Below are 9694 nucleotides of genomic sequence, written 5' to 3'. Positions count from 1 at the left end.
ATCAAATCCCTTATGGTTGATTATATAGTGCAGGTGACAAATAGATTCAAGGGATTAGATCTGGTAGACAAAGTGCCTAAAGAACCGTGGACGAAGGTTCGTAACATTGTACAGGAGGCGATAACCAAAATCATCCCCAAGAAAAAGAAATACAAAATGTTGAAATGGTTGTCTGAGGAGGACTTACAAATAGCTGAGAATTTAGGAGAAGCAAAAGGCAAAGGAGCAAGAGAAAGATAAACCCAACTGAATGCAGACTTCCAGAGAACAGCAAGGAGAGATGAGAAAGCCTTTTTAAGTGAACAGTGCAAAGAAACAGAGGAAAACAATAGAATGGGAAAGACCAGAGGTCTCTTCAAGAAAATTAGAGATACCAAGGGAACGTTTCATGCAAGGAGGGGCTCGATAAAGGACAGCTCTCACGTGCTGCAACTGAAAGGTCCTGCATGCCCCAAATAAGAAGACTTGGAGCAGCCAAATAAATAAAATAAATCTCAAAGAGAGCAAATTGTCATTTCACATATACGCATACTTTGGGACTTTTAGTGAAGCTATTTAAACCAGCACTCACTTAAGTCATTTCTGATAACCATTATATTCATGCTTTAAAAGAGAGAAAGTGAAGTCGCTCAGTCGTGTCTGACTCTTTGCAACCCCATGGACTGTAGCCCAGAAGGCTCCTCCACCCATGGAATTTTCCAGGTAAGAATACTGGAGTGGGTTGCCATTTCCTTCTTCAGGGGATGTTCCCGAGCCGGGGATTGAACCTGGGTCTCCCACATTGCAGGCAGATGCTTTACCATCTGAGCCATCAGGGAAGCCCATTCATGCTTTGAACACATTCAAAATCCACTTGACTTTCAAGCTTATCGTATCATATTGATTTTACCCCTTAATCTTTACTAAGGGTAAATGAAGACTGTTGAAGATGAGTAATGTAAATCTGGGGCAGGGGGCGGGGTGGGGAACAACTAGCCAAGTCTTAAGATTCACATCAGCTTGTGCTTTTTGTGTGGATAGATCTTTATCAAATGTCAGATGTTTATCAAATGCTCAGTGAAATCAATTCGGTAAAGTAGCAGCATTCTCCTTCGTAGAAACCAAGCAGGAGGGAAAGATGAGATGTTTAGCATACTGATGGTTAGGACATTTGAAAAGAGATGGGAAAAGACCAATGTTCCTATGAAAGAAAGCGCTGTTTTGAGGAACCTAAGTAAGACAGGGCTTCTGAGGGGGCTGCCGTGGTAAAGAATCCAGCTGCCAAGCAGGAGATGCGGGTTCGATCCCTGTGTTGACAAGATCTCTTGGAGGAGCGAAGGTATTGTTGCCTGGAGAATTCCATGGACAGAGGAGCCTGGCGGGCTACAGCCCATGGGGTTGCAAAGAGAAGGACACGACTTAGCAACTGAACACAAGTAAGACGGAGGAGTTAGGCAATTGGAATTCACTCAGCGTTGAAAGGAGTTAGATTTAAATGTTATGTTTTTACCGGTTAAATCAAGCCCTTTATAAAAACTTTGAAGGTCAAGCGATATTACATGAAAAAGACACGGACAGCTTCTGGGCACTGAAGGTGCATATTCCCAGGTGTTCCGCCTACCTGTCTGCAGGGCATCTGGGCCCTCCTTTTTGTCTGTTCCCAGGTACCATCCACCCATCTTCACTGGGGGTGTCAATGAATGATGTCAGCAAACACATCCTTCACCCTTCGTCAAGGCCCTTTTCTGCGCAGCCATCATCTTCTTTTGTATCTCCCCATTGACTTGTTCACCTCTCTGCCTTTGGGTTACAGAGAGCCGTGTCTAACCCACAGAGACGTTCCTTTAAGTAAAAACAAGGAAGAGGGGACTTCCCTACTGGTCCAGTGGCTAAAACGCCAAGCAGGGGGCCCGGTTTGATCCCCGGCTGGGTGACGCTAGTGGTGAAGAACCTGCCTGCCAAGGCAGGAGGCAGTAAGACCCAGGGGTTCGATCCCTGGGTTGGGAAGATCCCCTGGAGAAGGAAGCGGCAACCCTCTCCAGTATTCTGGCCTGGGAAGTCCCAGTGGACAGAGGAGCCTGGCGGGCTAGAGTCCACGGGGTCACAAAGAGTCAGACACAACTCAAGCGACTTTGCACGCACACAAAGAGAACTAGAGTCCATATTCCACAACTCAAGAGTTTACACGCCGCAGTGCTCAAAGATCCTATGTGCTGTAGCTAAGACCCGGCACAGCCAAACAAATCAATATTTTTTAAAAATTCAAGGAAGAAATCTCTTTGGATCATTTTTGCTGCCTCCTCCATCCCCAAGGTCGACTTCCCGGCAATGGGGAACTGGGGTATCACTCACCAGACGTCAAATTGAGACCAAGTTCCTTGTCACAAGCAAGTGCCCCCGTTAAACACTCAAGAGTTCCAAACACTGACAAATCCCATCCAAGAGAAGCCCTATTGTGTCCTGGAATTGGCAGAACATTCATCAGGAAGGCTGTTTCTAACCCCACCCTCTCATCATCCTCATTGAAACAGGACTCTGAGGGAACGTAGGAAAGAATAAAGACCAGAAAAGCATATTCCATGACATGAAGACATGGCTTTTGAGGGCCTCCGAGCTGTTTATGGACTTTCCAGGTACCTCAACTGGTAAATAGGCCTGAAGGGCAGGAGACCTGGGTTCGATCCCTGGGTCACGAAGATCCCCTGGAGGAGGGCATGGCAATCCATTCCAGTATTCTTGCCTGGAGAATCCCTTGGACAGAGAGAAGTTTGGCAGGATACAGTCCATGGGGTCGCCAAGAATCAGACACGACTGAGTGATTAAACCAGCCCTCAAGGCACAGACGCCGGGTCATGAAATGAAGGGGAATGACAGAAAAGACAAATTGTATCTTATGTCATCATCTTAGCATTCTTGTGAAGTGAAGTTGCTCAGTCATGTCTGACTCTGCGAGTCCGTGGCCGGCAGCCTCCCAGGCTCCTCCATCCCTGGGATTCTCCAGGCAAGAATACTGGAGTGGGTTGCCATTTCCTTCTCCAGGGGAACCTTCCCAACCCAGGGATCGAACCCAGGTCTCCCACATTGCAAGTGGATGCTTTACCCTCTGAGCCACCAGGGAAGCCCATTCTTTGCACAACTGTGCAGAACTAGCATCCTTTAAGGGATCATTAAATCGTCTCTCTCTCCAAGGTGATGCAATCATTTAATTTACATCAACAAACGCTTTGAGTCAGCTAAACTTTTTTCCTGAGTTTGACACAAATAATTCAAGCATTTTCAACCTGTATTTCTGTTCAAAGAAATAGTTCTCTTTATGTCAAATCAGATTTCTTGAAAAAGAAAGCCAGTTTCTTTGTCCAGATGACACAATCCTAGCTGATTTTATACTTTTTTTCCCTTTATCTTTTTAAAAATGACCATTATTTTAAAATGAGATGGGTACAATACCATGCTGGGAAACGAATGCTGTCAATAGACATTATTATCACAAAACAGGAATGTAAGAAAAACAGTTGACAGTGAGATCTACAGCTTGCTTTAAAATAGCAGCGACAAAATAGTTCAAAGCTTATGCTGTTTGTTACTGGATGTTTGGTGGGAAAACGTTTTATCTGCCCCAAACTATGCAGCTTGGGCTTATTTCTATTGTGTTTGTTGTCAGATTTTTCTCCACTGGATTTCTCAAAATTCAAAAGAGGATTATACTACATTTATAATTGTACCTATAAATATACTAGCTGAAAGCTTTTTTTTTTTCCTCCCTTGGGGGATAAAAGACACCACTTGGAGGATATTCTCTGCATAAATTCATATTTTTTCCTAGTTTTCTACTGAGATCAACTCTTTCATCTTTCCATCAAGCCTGTCTTCATTTTCCCCTTTTGGTCATGATCCTAATTTTACCTGAGTCCTCAACCATGTGTACTGAAATGACAGCTGTGGTTTAATATTGGAATTCAACCTGTCAAAACAGCTTCACTCCAAAAAAGATGACATTTCTGTGTATTGACTTTGGAGAGTCAGCTCTGAGTGCCATTTATTTTTTAATCTAGTGATATTGGGAGTGTTTATAAATGCAAGATTTTTTTTTCCTCTTTTTTTCTTTTTGGCTTCACTATGCAAGCCTGTTGGATCTTAGTTCCCTGACCAGGGATCAAACCTGCGCCCATACATTGGAAGGAGAAGACTTAACTATTGGAGCACCAGGGAAGTTTCCTCAAGATGCTTTTAACTATAGTCCCTTCTTGCTCAGTCATAACCAGGAACTGTGTACCAGAGGTCTCAGGGTTTGTGATATGATGAAACCCATTGTGGTCATATATTAAACAAGAAAGGACTCAACTACTTAAGAACTCATAATGTCAAGAGCTTTGATAACCTCCCAGGAAAAGATACTTTAAAACAGGATTCATGTCAATGTATGGCAAAACCAATACAGTATTGTAAAGTAAAATAAAGTAAAAATAAGAATTAAAAAAAAAAGTTCAAAGAAAAAAAAAACAGGATTTATTTTTTTAAAAGATTTAAAAAATATATGGACCGTTTTTAAAGTCTTTATTGAATTTGTTACAACATTGTGTCTCTTTTTATGTTTCTGGTCTGTGAGGCATGTGTGACCTTAGCTCCGTGACCAGGGATCAAACCAGCATCCTCTCCACTGGAAGACGAAGTCCCAACCAGTGGACTGCGAGGGAAGTTCCCCAAATCGAATTTCTCATGGGTGGTAACCTCTGAGACCAGCCAGAGATTTTGGAATGTCCACTTATGCCCTGCAAGTTCAGTTCAGTTCAGTCGCTCAGTCATGTCCAACTCTGTGACCCCATGAATTGCAAGTTACATGCAACTAAATGCTGACCTTACACGTATCATCCACGGAAAGCATTAGAGAGTGTTCTCTTCCTTCACAGTTTCCCCCAAAGATACTGCAGTCCCAATAAACTAGGTCACAGGACAGGCTCTAACCACTCTAAAATCTCACAGGTGTAGGGACTTCCCTGGTGATCCGGCGGTTAAGACTTTGCCTTCCAGAGCAAGGAGTGTGAGTTCCGTCCCTGGTCGGGGCGCTAAGATGTCATGTACCTTGCAGCCAAAGAATTAAAAAAAAAAAAACACAAAAGAAGAAATATTGTAACAAAACTAATAAAGACTTCTAAAATGGGTCATATTAAAAAAAATCTTAAAATCTCAGTGGTGCAAAACGCTTACTTCTTCCTCATTCTCTCTCCCCAGTGTGGATGCAGACAGGTTCAGCTCATTCTCGTGACTCACAGACCTGACTAAGGGAGGCTCTGCAATCTTACGATGCCTCTGTCCCAGAATGGGGCTCGGTAGCAGCAGGTTGACTAGAGAGGCAGGCAGAGGTGAGGAGCTCTGCCCAGAAGTGGTGTCTATCACCTCTCTCTCGTGTTCCATCACGAGAAGTCTGCACTAGTCACCTGGGCAAATCTACCTCCAAAGGCATGGACTTCTCCCTCCAGAAGTAGAGGAGAAGCCACATGCAGGAATATTTATAATGCCTATCCCGGTGCTGGGAAAGACAGAAGGCAAAAGGAAAAGAGGGCAACAGAGGATGAGATGGTTGGATGGCATCACCAACTCGATGCACGTGAGTATGAGTGAACTCTGAGAGTTGGTGATGGACAGGGAGGCCTGGAGTGCTGCAATTCATGGGGTCGCAAAGACTTGGACACAACTGAGCAACTGAACACCAACACTTGAGGGGAAGGAGAATTCAGCATGCCTGAACCACAACAGCAAAAATAAAACATGAGTACCCCTGATGCTGGGAGGGATTGGGGGCAGGAGGAGAAGGGGACGACAGAGGATGAGATGGTTGGATGGCATCACCGACTCAATGGACATGAGTTTGAGTAAACTCCTAGAGTTGGTGATGGACAGGGAGGCCTGGCGTGCTGCAATTCATGGGGTTGCAAAGAGTCGGACACCAGTGAGAGACTGAACTGAACTGAACTGACCCCGAAGTCCCTTACTTCAGGGCAAGGGTGGGATGATTTGAGAGACTATCATTGAACATGTATATATGCAAATAGATGACCAGGGCCAGTTGGATGCACGAAGTGGGGTACCCAAAGCTGGTGCTCTGGGACAAGCTAGAGGGATGGCGTGGGGAGCGAGGTGGGAGGGGGGTTCAGGATGGAGGGAACACAGGTATCCCCGTGGCCGATGCATGTTGATGCATGACAAAAAAAAATCATCACAATATTGTAATTATTCTCCAATTAAAATAAATTATTTTAAACAACAGCAGCAATAACAAAGGATCATTCACCTCTGAATTAATAGAATTCACTTATACAAAGAGATGCTGAAGCATGCAAAATGGCCCTAGCTGAATCTCGGCAATGCCCTCTACCATTCGGCATAACAATATTTAGGGAAGGGTGGAAATGAGTCTGAAGTGATCTTCATTAATTAAATGCATCAGATCCAGCATTTCAGGAAAGCTCTGGAGTGACGGCGGCGACTTTATAAGGGAGACAGTGGGAGAAAGCCAAAAATAATGAATCTCACTTTCCATCTCCTTGAGAAACTGTGCACCGACTCATATTTGTTTTAAGAACATCACATTTTGTGACTGCCGCCAGGAAGGTGAGACAAGAGAGGGACAAAAATCTAGGCGTGCGTTGCTGTGTCGGTTTCTTACAGTTTCCCATCTCCATCTCTTTTTCTTAGTGGACACAGCGTGATTTGTTTCATGCAGAAAGTTCTCATCCCAACGGCGATGTTTTTTCCTGCCCAGTTGTGTTGAGATTGGGTACTGTGGTGAGTGAACCAATATAACGCTTGCGGGATTATACACGTGGACAAGATCTCTTCAGAAGATGGAACTCAGCTGGACACAGATTATAGGATCTGTTGTCAGAGGATAAAGAGTGTTTTGACCATCTCGTTTAATGTCATGTAATACTCTCTCAAAAGTACAGCATGGTGGCTGGTTCAGCAGCACATATACTAAAATTGGAAGGATACAAAGAAGATTAGCATGGCCCCTGGGCAAGCATGGTATGGAAATTCTTGAAACGTTACATTAAAAAGAAAAAAGTTACAGCATGAAACATCTCCCCCCAAAACGTTTTCAAATTATAATAGCAACTGCGTTTTTTTTTTTTTTTTTTTTAACGCCATGGGATCTCAGCATTGTTACTGAAAACAAAAGAAACAAAGTAGCAAAACATGGCAGGCAAGGTTTGCTTAACCGGACTCGAAATATTAGCATTTTGAGAGGAACATGTTCATTTGCAAAATGTACTCGCTTTGTATGGGATCGTGACATTGTGAGCAGATGATGCAAATTAAGATCACCTGGTTAATCCTGTTGGTACTTATAATCCTTTGGTGCAAAAGGTCAGCATCTTCTGCTGTGGTTTTTTGATGTTGAGGGTCCAAGGTGGTATGCAGGGTTGAGGTATTACAAATTGACACTTTGTAGCACAAATCCCCTGAGAAGGCAATGGCACCCCACTCCAGTACTCTTGCCTGGAAAATGCTATGGACGGAGGAGCCTGGTAGGCTGCAGTCCATGGGGTGGCTAAGAGTCGGGCACGACTGAGCAACTTCACTTTCACTTTTTACTTTCATGCATTGGAGAAGGAAATGGCAACCCACTCAGTGTTCTTGCCTGGAGAATCCCAGGGACAGAGGAGCCTAGTGGGCTGCTGGCTATGGGGTCTCACAGAGTCGGACATGACTGAAGTGACTTAGCAGCAGCAGCAGCAGCAGCAGCGCAAATCCCTAAAGAGGTATCAGTTTATAGGTTTATTAGACAGGTTTTTTCTATATATCAAGGGCTTCCCTTGTGGCTTAGCTGGTAAAGAATCTGCCTGCAATGCAAGAGACCTGGGTTCAATCCCTGGGTCAGGAAGATCCACTGGCAAATGGATAGGCTAGCCACTCTAGTATTCTTGGGCTTTCCTTGTGGCTCAGCTGGTAAAGAATCCGCGTGTAATGAGGGAGACCTGGGTTCGATCCCTGCATTGAGAAAATCCCCTGGAGAAGGGAAAGGCTACCCACTCCAGTATGCTGGCCTGGAGAATTCCATGGACTACACAGTCCCTGGAGTCGCAACGAGTCGGACACAACTGAGCGACTTTTACTTTTTCACTTCTATTTCACAAACAGGTTTTCCCATGTGTCAAAGCGCATATGCCTAGGGTTATGCAGTAGATGCTTACGGAGATATTAACCAAAACCAAAAAAAAAAAAACTATGTGGAAAGAGAGGAAAAGCTGCTTTACTTGCTTTAGCTGTCACTATTAAGGAATGCTTGAAGGAAACATGCCTTCCTGAGCTTGAAGACTAAGGGACACACTGGTACGTGGGTGGATTTCACGTTAATTTCTAATTTTTTTTTAAAATATAGAGCATCATTTGACTCAAGATGGATCCTAGAGACTGTCATACCGATGGAAGTAAGTCAGAAAGAGAAAAAGAAGTATCGTGTCCTAATGCATATACGCAGAAACTACAAAAATGGTTCTGATGATCCTCTGTGATTTGCAGAAATAGAATCAGCGAGGGGAGGACCACACAGATGGACACCAAGATGGGGAAGAGCGTGTGGGAGGGATCGGGGTTGACACATACGCACTCGGATAACCAATGAGGACCCGCTGTGTGGCACAGGGAACTCTCACTGAACGAATACACACTCTGTGCTGACTTAAACGGGAAGGAAATCCAAAAAAAAAAAAAAAAAAAAAAACCAAACAGGGGATATATGGATATGGACTGGACGGACGGCTGACTCACTCGGCTGTACAGTAGAAAGTAATGCAACTACACTTCAAGAAAAATTAACAATAAGAGAGAAATAACGAGGAGTTATTCTGTTCTGCCAACAGAAACGACACAGCTAACTTGAAAGGACTGATGATACGCGCTCATCAACGTGGCATGTTTTCCAACGTACTTTAGGTACTGAATCTCTCAGTTAACGACTGAGCCCACAGCACATTGGTGTGACCGGACCAATGCCCCCTAACGACTAGGCCCAGTGAAAACTCGTAAAGTTAGGTGAATTCCTATATTATGGTTTCTGGGATCTCTGGTTTTGCAAAAGCTGAAACCACGTGTATGATCAGGCCAGGAGAGGAATACTTACAACACGCATTTTTCACTGCAGTTTTCCTGAAGCATTATTGTTTCAAAGACTGGGCAACTTTTGAAATATATCTCCAACTCCCAGTCTCTTTTCAGCCAATATGACGATGTCTTTCATTCAGGTTTTTTTTTTTTCTTAATTGCATGCATTCCTTAGTATCTATGTTCACTGACTGACCTTCCCGAAAAAAAAAAAAAGTTCTTTTATGTGTATTTTGGAGTATATACAGTCAGTGACCAACCCTACTGTAAAATACCTTTCATAAGATTAAAAACGATCTTTGTGATAGGCTATGCAAACCTGAAGTGACTCGTCAACTTTCCTGAGTTCTTATCAATTTTACTGCCCTATTTCAGAAGCTTTTCATTTCGTCTCACAGCTTTTCAAGGGCTACGGCCAAAGGATAACTTCCTGCCTCTATTGGCAACGCACTCGGTTTCAAGAGGTAAACCCGTTTCTTGAAATTACTTAGTATACTTGGTGGAATCGATAAAAGTCTGTGTTCCTAATGCTGTCTTCTTTCTTGATGGCAAAAGAATACAGAAGATATCAGTTCAGTTCAGTTTAGTCACTCAGTCGTGTCTGACTCTTTGT

The 9694-nt window shown here is 43.7% G+C and overlaps 1 non-coding gene across 1 annotated transcript; it reads left to right on the top strand.

Moving 5' to 3' along the window:
• Positions 1 to 6927: 6927 nt before the first annotated feature.
• Positions 6928 to 7034, top strand: LOC138431549 (U6 spliceosomal RNA). The gene has a single exon (XR_011253725.1). It is a non-coding gene; the product is annotated as a U6 spliceosomal RNA (small nuclear RNA).
• Positions 7035 to 9694: the final 2660 nt, after the last annotated feature.

Source organism: Ovis canadensis, chromosome Y (genome assembly GCF_042477335.2).
Source record: "Ovis canadensis isolate MfBH-ARS-UI-01 breed Bighorn chromosome Y, ARS-UI_OviCan_v2, whole genome shotgun sequence".
Taxonomy (NCBI): Eukaryota; Metazoa; Chordata; class Mammalia; order Artiodactyla; family Bovidae; genus Ovis; species Ovis canadensis.
The sequence above is the reverse complement of the archived record's forward strand: the minus strand, read 5'-3'. Positions and strand labels throughout refer to the sequence as shown.